The 12665-nt window shown below is 44.8% G+C and overlaps 1 long non-coding RNA gene across 1 annotated transcript; it reads right to left on the minus strand.

Moving 5' to 3' along the window:
- Positions 1-7061: 7061 nt before the first annotated feature.
- Positions 7062-12654, minus strand: LOC144164274 (uncharacterized). The gene is made up of 3 exons (XR_013321127.1): positions 12207-12654; positions 10061-11203; positions 7062-9317 (listed from the first exon to the last, which is right to left on the minus strand). It is a non-coding gene; the product is annotated as an uncharacterized LOC144164274 (long non-coding RNA).
- Between the last annotated feature and the right edge of the window lie 11 nt (positions 12655-12665).

Genomic DNA, 12665 nt, shown 5'->3' on the forward strand with positions numbered 1-12665 from the left:
CTTACAAAGCTGACTTCGTTGAGTTCATGCCGCCTTGGCAACTGCGCCCTGTCACCTGTGACATGTCGTTCAAGGAAATTTACAAAAAACATTCACCCGCACAACTCATCCGACAACACTTCCTGCACTTGCAAAACAAATTCCCGTACACTGCCTTTTACACAGATGCCTCCAAAACTGCCACTGCTGTGGCATGTGCTGCACACGGTCCCAACTTTGCCAGCACAAGGACACTAAACAGAAACACCAGTATATTTACGGCTGAGGCACATGCTATATTAATTACGCTAGAACACATAATACAAACAAAGACACAACAATCCATTATATACACAGACTCATTGAGTGTTGTGACAGCACTGCATTATGGAAAACCAAGTAGGAACATTGTGCTGAACAGGTTAGTTAAAGAGATAATGGCAGCCTACGCTTTAAAACAGGTCATAGTCGTGTGTTGGGTGCCTGGACACAGTGGCATTCCTGGTAATGAACTCGCACACCAGAGCGCCGCTGCGGCAGCACTTCGCTGCAGCGTCGACGTTCAGCAGCTTCCCTATCTTGACTGGAAACCATTCATTCGAAAGGCAATCCGACAACGCTGGCAGCAACACTGGGACACTCAGACAGATAACAAACTCCACACTATAAAACCCCAATTAGGCAGCTACTACACAGAAAAACACAACAGAACAACGGAAGTATACATGTGCAGATTACGAATAGGTCATACATACGCTACTCACTCGCACCTTCTGCAGGGCAAACCACCGCCACAATGCGACAGGTGCGGACATCGCCTATCCGTCAGCCATGTCTTAGTTGAGTGTGGGTACTTCCACAAGGCAAGGAAAAAGCACTTCCGGGAACTCTACACTCACATGATTCCTCTTCATCCCTCGATGTTTTTAGCTGATCAACCCTTAATTCCAAGTAAACGCCTTTTTGCTTACCTGGGAGACATTGGCTTTTTAAACCGCATATCATACCATGTGTAACCTCGGGGCCCCTCAGAGTGGGAGGACGCTATGAGTGTCTATTTATTTTTTACATTCTTACCCTGCCATTCCCATTTCCCCAATTTTATTGCTGCTTTAAATGAGGGGCTGTATACACCCCCCACACTAACATCTCTTAAAATCGTCACATTTACAGCACCATTTTATTAAAACATCATTCAAAATGATCAACCATTGCATTGGCGCTCTTTGGCCATCGTTGCCCTTGCGCCATAAAACAAACAGATTATATAGTAATTTCTATGTACATTTAAAAGACTTTTTGTAAGCAGTTGCAAAAATAAAGTGCTGTTAAAATCTGCGTGATCTTTTGATTGAGTCTGTTTGAAACAAGTGGGCGAGTTACGATCCTGTGCCGAAGCCATTGTATTGGAGCTAAAAAACGAATTACCGCTTACACGGAAACATTTTTCATGTGGATTCTAGTTTCCACTAATTCATACAGTGGCTGATAACTACACCGCTACACGCGCGATAAACATAGCAGACGACGCGCAGACGCTCGATGACGCTGTGGGCGCGCTGAAAGCATAGCGTCGCACGGCACGCACAGCGCATGCGTGATGGTTCTTGCTGGGCACGGTAGGCTGCTCTGATAGTACCGGCGGCCACGCGCTCCCGTGTTCACCCTTAGCGAGATTACCACATACGTGGCGCTCTCCCCACTGCGTTACGAACCGAGATTTGAGCATATGCTACAAACGCGCCTTATGTCCTTTGCTGCAAAAGTCTCGTGGAATTGAAGCACGAAACATCATTTAGCGAGGCGTAAAAAAGTGCCCCGGTGTTTCTTTAGTACGCGTTGCGTTCTAGCGTGAGGCTTAAACGATTGTCCTGGTGTTCTAGTACCGTGACTACATGAGACGACGGCGACAACGATGACAGGAGACGCCAACAGCCCGAGCCCCTAAGGGGCTTCGCACCTGAAACAAATTTAGTACTATTCAACACCGCGAAGGTGGATGACAAGAGGAGGTGTTTGTGGGTTATTAGTTGGCCACAAACTCGCTCTGAAATTGCGCCATCGCGTCGAGGAAGTATTCAGCGAAATTGTGAGTAGGCTTCCCCGTTCCACACAAATATCCATAAAGCCAGCTTACAGGGATCATGCTTCCAGCGATATTATTCAAGTCAGCCTTAACCTGGAGTCCCAATCGGTGCCTGTAAATGGCTTGCGACTCAAAACTAAGTGCAAAACTAAGAACAAAACTAGGAACAAATCTAAGTGCATGACAACCACCCGGCGGTCTATTTCTTTCTTCCGCTTGTAACTGTAGCATTAACGCAGTCCCCCTCCAGCATGTCTCTTGAAGTAAGGACCTCGGCGCTTACATTACCAACAACCCATCTTTGCACAGGCATGTTACCTACATCTGAAATAATGGTAATCGAACGCAGGGCTACTTGCGCCGCAACTTTTCTCGCGCTGCTTTGCCCCTCAAAGTTGCACTATACCTGTCACGAATTCGCCCAAAGCTTGAGTACGCGTCCGCTATATGGGATCCCGTGCAGCACAATCCAATCAACGCGTTAGAATCCGTTGAGAACCGCTGAGCTCGTTTTATTTGTTCTAAATACTCCCGTACTGCGAGCGTATCCCTAATGAAATCTAACCTTGGCCTACCCGATTGAACTGTCCGGACGAAACTGGCGTGACTTCTTTTTTTTTTTTTTCATGTGATACGTTTTCAGAACTTATCAAAGAGGGGATAACTCATTTCCCAATCACCATAACGCTCATCACGCATCGATCACCAGCATAAGGTTGCCATTCTTTTTTGCCGCGCATAATTTTTTTCAACGTCCTTTTTACCGAGAACATTGTGCCGATTGGAACTACCTTCCCTCCTCTGTTGTAACCAAAGCAGACCCTTTGTTGTTCAAGACTGCAATTGCTCAGCAATTTCAGTAACTATATGCAGGGTTCGTTATCTATCCTTGCCTTTTGTTCTGCGTGTTTGCTAACTACATATCCATTCTTTTTTGATTCCTGTTGTTTTCGTTCTCCGTGCTTGTGACACTTGTTTCTTTTTTTTTCTTTGTGTGCTATGAAATGCTGTTACCCACCCCCTCTGTAACGTCCTACTGGCCCTAAGGGTATTCTAATAAATAAATAAATAAATAAATATCTAAATGAAAATAATACATAAAAAAAAATAATAAATTCTAAGCTGTAATGCCTTGTTGGGAAGACATATTTCCAAGGGTAATATGCGCCATGTTGCATTAAAATGCAGGAAGCTCATACTAACGCATAAGACTTGAAACTAGGGAAGCCGTATGCAACCTTCACTGCCATCACGATGGTTTAAGTCCCCGATTGCAGCCGATTTGCTTCTTCTCCGCTGCCGCAACAACGCGTACTCTATAACTGCTGCTATAAGAGTAAGCTTCTGTCATATTTTTTTAAAGTGATAATCATTGCACACCACCTTGTGAAGGCGTTCGCCATGAACAGTCTTTCTCGCTCCGAGCAACTGTTGCCACAATTACGGCGAACGCTCCTTAAGTGGGTATGCTGGGCATGACAAACGTGCGCAGGGGACGCTGGGCGGTGCGCAGGGGACGTGCGCGCGCTCGGCAGTTTCTTGGTATTTTTAACTGCGCACACGAAAAATTAGCATTTGCTAAACGGCTTCGCTGTTAAACCATGAAGCGCCTGCAGCGAACAGGCGCCCAAGGGTAGAGAGGCTACGCCAAAGTGAGGAGGACGGGAGCGGTTTTTTTTTGTCTACGCTCGAGGGGAAAAAAGAGGGCGGGGGGGGGGGGGCGTTTGCCTGTAAGAGTTAAGCTGTAAAAATGCAGCAGCGTTCACCTTTCCAGCCGACAAACTGCGTTTCGCTGATTATTTAGCTCTTTGACACGGCGCTGTCTGCTGCTTCAACTGCTACTTCGGTTCAGCGGTGTAGTGGTTGGGTCCATGTTTCGTACACGGTGATAACCCGGGGCAGAAAGTCTTGCGAGTTGCAAGAGGAAGGAAAAGGAAAACAGTTTGCCGGTGGCGTGAGGAGGAATGCGGAAGAGTGCAAAACGGCGGGGGGAATGAAAAGGAGGGTGGATGTGGAGAATGCAGTTATTGGTACACCCATCGTGCTATCGAAGGGCCGACAGCCGACTGCTTCATCAACGGAGTCGCAATGGTTACGAGGAGAGCCAGCACCGCAAAGGAAGAGTCGGGGGTATGTAAGCGCGTGTGCCCAGTAGAATCAATTGTCCGGGAGGCGTATTTCAAAACGCTTCGCTGTACAACCACCCCACGTGACGTGTCTTCGAGCGATACAGAAGGTTAAATTAACGTAGTCATAGGCTTCGCCCCGAACCTAAAGCGACCTAAAACATACCAAATGACCATTATCATTAAAAACAATGCGTAAAATTGAGTTTACAAGAAAAAGAAAGAAAGGAGCCCCACTGTGGCTCGAACCCAAGCCGTCAGGGCCAGCACCCAGAACTCTACCTCGAATCCGCAGAAGCCGAACGGCAGGCTCCTTTCAGCGGGAGTGAAACAGAATAGCACGCGCAATGACATCAAACATGTCACGTGGGTCGCTGTACCGGAAAGCGCTTGGAAACTATCGGTTCATTAGGCCGTGTTGGATGGTGTTTCTCGGCAACTCGTTCCGACATTTCTTGTAATATTTGTTCCGGGGTGGTTTAAAGCCATAGATTATGGCAATAAAGAATGCGTGAACAGTTCATATTTCGCATTGCAGGAAATCCTAATCGTCGGCTTTTTATTTATTTTTTTTCATCAGGAATTATTCCTACAGGATATTCTGCAGTATTTCAGTTGATACGCACATGACGCCGTCAATCTATGGGCGTAAATAATGAGCTAATTGATGATGATATCATTTTATACGGCGTCCGCAGTAAGGACCTCAACTGGGCGTCCATCACCTGGTCGATCTTGAGTTGGTGTCCTAACAGGTTTAAATACATTTATCTGGACGGAAGGATTCCAGCCCTGGTGGACAGTCCTTGTGAAGTTCATTTATTTTGGCTGTTATCGGCGTAGCCATTCACCCCTTTAAAAACTGAGGCATACACCACCCTTCAGGGCGTTATTAACCACTTAAATGTTATTGCTACTGTACTCGTGGTGGCGGACACTCAGTGGGTTATGTTATCCCCAGTAGACCGCCGGAGTTAAACGGCATTACCTCCATGGTCAGGTAGAAGTAGTCTTGGGCAGTAACTAGTTACTAGTAACGCGTTACCGGTAACTACCCTATCGAAAAATACACCAGACCGGGTCTGATGTGTTCTGGCGTATCCTGGTGTAAACATCAGGTTTCTTTGGTGTGTCCTGGCGTACACGCCAGACCGGTCTAATGGGTTCTGATGTGTACGCCAGGATTGCCTGGCGTACACATCAGGCCGGTCTGGTGGGTTCTTGGTGCACGTGAGGATGTTCTCACGGGTTCTGATGTGTACACCAGGATGGCCTGGCGTACACATCAGGCCGGTCTGGTGGGTTCTTAGTGCACGTCAGGGCGGTCTGGTGGGTTGTGGTGGTCACACCAGACCGGTCTAGTGGGTTCGGGCGGGCACATCAGGAAAGCACGGTGTGTTTTGGTGTGTACATCAGGCCAGTCTGGTGGGTTCATTGTGCACGTCGGGCCAGCTTAGTGTGTTCTGGTGGGAACATCAGGCATGGTTATGTGGTCTGAACTTGCACCAATCAGGTCAGCATTGTTTGCCTTGACGAGGTAATCTCGGGATTTATAGCCTCTTAGCCATGCACAACAGTGTATACTTTGCATTTCTTCGAATGGATATTTATACCCACTTTCAAGACAAATTTTAAGCTTTCTCATTTTTGGTATTCTATTTAGCGAAGGTGCATCTACAGTTGTGTGGCTTTGAATTCAATAAAACCTACAGAAACACCAGCATTACATTTGAATCTAAGCATTTATTTAGAACCATATCATAAACATGCTTATTCACATCATAAGGCAGATGCGTGCACAAAGATACATTTATATACATATGATAGATCATAACGTGCACTTTCGGGAACACTACTAAGCTTAGATTGAACTAAATACACTGTACACTGAGGTGTTAAGGAAAGAACCTGGTTTTAAGTACGTATACCCAAACAAGACAAAGGCAGGAACAAAGAAACCATCAGAGTGCAAGTATTGTATCAGACTTAATGCATAATGTAGCAGCAATATGTGCAATCAGAATGAATATGCTAAACACAGTAAGATACACAATAGAACTCATAAAATTTGGATGATCAGTGAAAATTGATAACAGAATGACCTCACCATCACTAGTCACACAGGTTTTGTACTTCTGAAGGAGATGCAATACAAAGATCCCCATCAATAATAGAAGATCTTAAAAAGCCACATGTGGTGTTAACTAATTTGTGACCCTTTACTACAGTAGTTCTCATGCCTCAATGTTAGTTTAGAACAAGCGACTTCAACTGAAACATAAAAAAATGGCTATATCTCACTTCACAACCACTTCCATTCAAGCAACTTCACGTAAGGCTCTTATTCCAATAACGACATATTGTACATACCGTATTTATTCGAATCTAAACCGATAGTTTTTTGAAATACTCATATATCAAACTCCAGGGTGGGCTTGGATTCGAGGATTTTGAAACACGCGCCAATTTCCAAGTGAAATTGAGGGAAGTGGCGCGCAGCTAGCGCCACCCAAAAAAGTACTGTAGCCATTACTAGACGAGCCAGTAGCAACTTAAGGGGCCATAGCGATGCCGCCATTTTGAACTGTGCGGATAGTGGCCTGCGTGCGGTGTGGCATTTGGTTTTGACCAGCGTTACTCTAGTAACATTGTTTTTGACAGCGCAATGGCACCAAACAAGCGGTGCCATTATATTGCCGCTTTTACAAGAAAAGTTGTTTTAGCCGCGGAGTTGTCGTCGAACGTTCAAGCCGGGCTAAGGATCACCTCATACTTTCGCACAAAATTTCAGTGCAAGAATTTGTGCCACCACAGATTTACTGACAGACATAGAAAATTCATGAAACACTAGATGTAAACAGCTTCACTGCAAAGCATCCAGCATAAAAGCCCACGTAATGTTATCTTATATCGGCACCGTGTCTGTCAACAACACTCCCATCTGCTCAAGTCAGTCATCCGATCTAATAGAACTTTTGTAAAAAGGCAAAATGCCCACGCTTTACAAAAACAGCCCTTCAAGAGACCTAGAACCTTTCAATTATTTTAACTGTTTTTGCCACGCAAGCTTGCTTCGCAGCGGATGTGCTAGTGAGCAGTACAGACTTTATGCTAGCCTCATGAACAAAGTTCAGCACTGTATGGTTTATCTTGAGGTCACATCGCGCGCTATCTGCAAAATTATTTCTTCTGATGGTGGCACGACAACTTAAAACATCTAGTTCCATGAGTATCAAACATTTCTTTAGACACACCAAATGGGAGCTTGGCTGTTGTTTATGGCACACTCTTATTGCTTCTCTTTTTAATGTTGTGGTGGACTCCCGAACTCCAGCACTCCTTTCGAAGCATTGACACAGCAAAAAACACCAAAGAATACCATGAATTGCAGTTAAACAAGGAACGAAAAATGGGGGTGAAGATAATCCAGTCAGCATGCAGGTGTGGCCAGTAACAAGAGCAATAGTAACATGCTAGCCCTCTCATGGTTGAGCGGCAAACTGACATTCTGACAGTGACCTGCCGGGGTGGCTCAGTGGCTAAGGCGTTGTGCTGCTGAGCACGAGGTCGCGGGTTCAATTCCCGGCCGCGGCGGACGCTTTTCTGATGGAGGCGAAAAGCAAAAACGCCCGTGTGTATACGAGATTTCAGCGCACATTACAAATCCCCAGTTGGTCGAAATTAATCCGGAGCCCTCCACTACAGCGCGCCGCATCGCCTCCGTTGCGTTGGCACGTTAAACCTTACCATCAAACAAATATTCCGACCATGACTGCTATATAAGAAAAAAAGAAACTGTTTTTCGCATTTTTGGAGCTAAAAATTTTCCTAGTTTAGGTTTACACAGCGATTACTCAGCCGCGGCTAATCCCGCTCATAAAGATTTGGTATTCTGGCCAGAAATGCTTTGCTCTTTACATCTATGTACACACACGGTGAGAGAAAGTTTTCTTGCAAGAGCACACAAAGACCTACATTCCTAGGTGGGTGTTCTACTTGAAAAATAAAAGGTGTGAAGCTCCGTTCTGAAATAAGCTCTTGGCAAAGAAGCAACACTTCACCATTGACTCTGAAAATTCCTAAAACTCTACACAGTTTCCCATCAGTTGACTCAAAATACTCTGAACAAGTGCGCTCCGGCCTTTCATATTTGGCACTGTGCATGACGACTCCATTTATGCGGACCCTCAAGAACTCGCAAACTGCTGTGACAGGACCAACCACTGCAGTTATAAGCTGCTCAACACGGTCTTCTAAAGGAAATGGTGGCAAGGGTGCACCCAGCACACCGGACTGCTCTTGCCCAGTTTTTTTCCCTGCAATCGCTCGTTGCCGGCCTCTTAAAAATGGTGAAAGGGGCACCAGTCGTTTTAGCGATTGCAGTGACTCTCTCATAACACAGCGTTCAGCTATCTGCTGAGGCACTCCCTTAGCTGCTGACACCAGCTTTAAGAGATCACCATTACCCCCTTCAAAAGGAAACGTGGATGTCACCCACATCGGTCCAGTCATCCTCACAGACTTGGCAAGGTGAACCAACTGGTGCACATTAAATGTGAGTGCAGCATCATTGTACAAAGTAGGCACACCTTCAACAAACTTCTTGAGCATTTCACCCGCAAGAAAAACTTCAGAGTCTTCAATTTTACTCTTCAACAACATAAATACACTTTGTGAAAGAAGGGAGAAATGCTCAACGTATTTTGATGGTAAAATACCTTCAAGACAAGGCATACCATAATATAGAAGCCAAAAGTTCCACTCAGTGGCTTTCCAGAATGTTTTCTCCGAAAGTGATCTAGGCAACCTTGTAAAAAATATTGGGGGGCGAATGTTCACCAGACGGTCGTCAATTTCATCAACTTTGCGCTTATTTTTATTGGTTAATTCCTCTAAAGACAGCCAAAGGTCCATAAGTTGTGACACAACTCCCTCAAGAACACAATGTAAATAGTCAGGGGGCAAGCCCCATACCAGGTCAAGTGCGGGTAGTCCAACAATTGCTGATGGGCCTTTGACACCATCCACGAAACAGCCTCGTTGAACAGCAAGCTTCATTGCAGTGACGACCATTTCATGGGACCGCTCCAACATCTCATCCCCTTCGAAAATATACTTCACTGTTCCTGAAAAGAAAAAAAAAAGACAATCGTTAGAAATAATGCCTAATTTTTATTTTATCAAAGACCTTTCAACATTATTTGGTCAGGAAAAGACACAATTTAAACATGCCATCTGTGCAAGTAGTACTGCAAGTGTTCCACAGATTTTTAGTAGCAGCTTAATTTTTTGATTATTAACCCGCTGACGTAGGCTGAAATGCAGTAATTCGTGCCTACAAAAAAGAACGATTTTTAGCTCTGGCCAAAAAAATTGCTGACAAACTTTGAAAAAGTAGTCGGCCATTTCGCAATTTCATCATTCCACATCGTGTGAAACACTGCAGACCCAAGGTAAAATTTAGAAGCACCTAATGACATGGGGCCTGAAATCTTGTGATAAAATGCTATCACTTCGATATTTGTTACTCCAAGTGGCTTGAATGATCGCAATGGCTCAATATTTTTAATCAAAATATAAATGCATTGCACAAATATCAAGATTAAGGAAAACAGAAAGCTGTGTCTTGGAAGCAAAACTTACCAAAGTGAGCATGGCAAGCCTACGTACGTAAACTGTTGGTTCATGCACTTTGCAGGTATTTTGTCTCCTTTTCAGTAGCTGCAACTTCTACAATATGTTTTGTTCGTTCTGGGGCCATTCTACTCCCCATGCTTGGTTTGTTGAAATGAATGGCAAATTATGAGCCTTTAAAACGTAATAAAAACAAAAATTGCATGAGTGCTATAAGGTTTCAAAAGAGCCTCACTCTCAACAGGCTTTCCTTGCTGGTAGCACCAAGAGCACCCATAATATCCGTTGTACTGCTTCGCATTCAATAGAGCAGCTCGTGCCGGTGAGTCGACACAACAGCACACAACGTTGACTGCAGATCGCACTGTTTGTTCAGAAAAAGACCACGTAAGTGTGCCAATCTTCCGGAATCGGTCAACAAAGGTTTTCAAGAAGAGATGAGGAGGTGGATGTTCTTTTTGGAACCAGATTGCTCCAACAATGAGGTTTCTCCAGCAATGTGGTGGGGGAAGTTCATTCAGGGAAACTTGAATAGGCCAAAGTGAGTGTTTGCTTGACTTGAACACCGGTGACCCATCACTATTGATTGTGACAGTCAAATCACTCCACCTCATCTTCTGTTCAGTGCGAGCTTTTCTATAGACCAAGCCATCTGTTACATCAGCATAAAAGCCACCCCAAGGTGAAGCAGCAAGCTCTTTTAATTTCTTGCCAACTAGCTCCTTAGTTCTGTTTAGCAAGCAAAGCAGCTTGTGCTTCACATCCATCGTTAAAAAAAAGCTTCCTTGTTTCAAAAGCCACGCAAGGGTTTTTGTTTTTCTACAAATGTCGCAACGTTGATTTTTACCACAGCTTGTAGTCAAGAAGTGGCAAGTTGAGCAGTAAGGGTGAACTTCCACAGTTTTCGAGCGTTGGAGGTCCCATAATTTCCTGAAGCCATATTTTGACGGTGGAAAAACTTGCTTCCCATCAGCGTATTAAGCAGCTTGAGCAAGGAATCGACCTGTGTCCAGTTAAGGCTAGCTGCTACAACAAATGTAAGAATTAGCAGCATGGCCTGCAGACGGGTGGTGGTTTGGTGCGGAAGTTTGATCTTAGAATTAATCCTGACGTACTCCAAGAAGTCATCGTCGGGATTGTCAGCTTCACTGTCAGCTTCATCAAACTCTTCGCATGTCTCGCTGCCCGCAGTCGTACAGCCGACAAAGTCAGCATCAGGGTTTTCGGCCTCCAAAGAATGGTCAGTCGCTTCCACTTCATTGCACTCCATGTGCGTCCCGCTGCCAGCGGTGGTACTGTTAGCATGCTGACTTGCGTCGGCTTCAGAAGCACCACTGTCACCAAGAACGTCGTCCTCAGGCTCACCCACAGCACTCGGCTGAAAAGACAAAAAAAAAGAGAGAAAGAGAGAGACTCGCTTAAACACAGGTTTGTGCTCAAGGCAAACTACCATGCATGCAGACAATGCTTATACAATATTTCAACCCCCCAATTACTCTTATTTTTAATGAAACAATCTGACAAATACAATTACAGCGATATCTGCAAGTGGTTCAAATTGTTTCTACATCTGAGCAGACACGGTTAAGTAAGAAGGTGGAATGATTACCTTGTGTTTCCAGCACATGTGTTTACATCCGCTTCTTGGTTAAACCAATTACCCTGACATCAGATTAATTTTCTTCAATAAGCCTTAGTAAAATGGCATATTTTTAAATGTTTCACTGCATCAAGTGAAATGAAATAATTTTTGCTGTCCTACAGTTTGACTTCTCTGATGTAAAACAAAAAAAACCTTACAGCCCTCTCCCCCTCCCCTGCCCGCCACCTTACCATTCAGTCCAGACCAAAAAAAAAAAAATACTCGCATAGTGCCCGCGCCATTAAGCTGCCATTTAAGCAGTGTTATTTTTAACAGCCCGTTTTATTTTTTTTTTCGCAATGTTTTTAAAACACAAGCACTGGCAGCTAAAAGATATTTTCCCCCTTTCCGGGAGAACGCGGGCTTTCTCATTGTTATGCGGATTAGAGCACTGCGCATATTAAAATAAAATTTAAAATATTTATTTAATTTAAAATAAAAAATAAGTCGCTGTAAAGACACTTTTTGCTCTGGTTTACTGTGCGGATAAAGTGTGTGGGGAGGTTGTAGTGACGCAAAGGAACAGCCTAGCAGACGATATATGCTCCTGACAATGGCGCATCGCCGCGCCGTGGGCGCGCTTACGTTTCCAACCACAAATTCGCTAATTAATGTCGCGCCGGTGTACGTAAAAGCTGCCAGAGTAACATAAAAGCTGTCTCAGCCAGATTAATCGGTTCCATATTAAAAGCGAACACCACATATAATGGTGTTCGTTTTGGAATAGAAAAGTACTTACAGATTCATCAGTTGCAGCCGATTTCCTCTGCCGTCGACTCCATATGGTTTGTCGCGGCACTTTTGCTGAAGACGACCCAGGCTCTAAATAAGAGCGGTAGCGTCGTTTAGGTGGCATCCCCACTTCGCACAGAGAAGCAGAGAATGCTGTGAGCTCAGCCGTGACATCTTGGAGAAGTCGTCACTCGCCGACTGACCGCAACGGGATCATCTTAATAATAATAAAAAGCTAATAAATAATTCCCTATTACGTCCGCTGAGGTAAACGCGATCAAAAATCAATAATAGAATACAAGAAAAGCTAGAAACAGAAACGCCGGAAACAGCGATGCACGGGCGCGAGCAAAACGAGCGGGAGCGGCGTAAAGGAATTTTCGGCACAACAATAGCCCCTGCCCTTGGGCCTCGGGCGCGGCCTCTCAGCCTCTCAGGCTCGTCAATGATTTCCGCTTTTGGGATT

The sequence above is a fragment of the Haemaphysalis longicornis genome, unplaced genomic scaffold (assembly GCF_048455015.1).
Source record: "Haemaphysalis longicornis isolate Haplotype H1 unplaced genomic scaffold, Haemaphysalis longicornis Haplotype H1 scaffold_13, whole genome shotgun sequence".
Classification (NCBI taxonomy): domain Eukaryota; kingdom Metazoa; phylum Arthropoda; class Arachnida; order Ixodida; family Ixodidae; genus Haemaphysalis; species Haemaphysalis longicornis.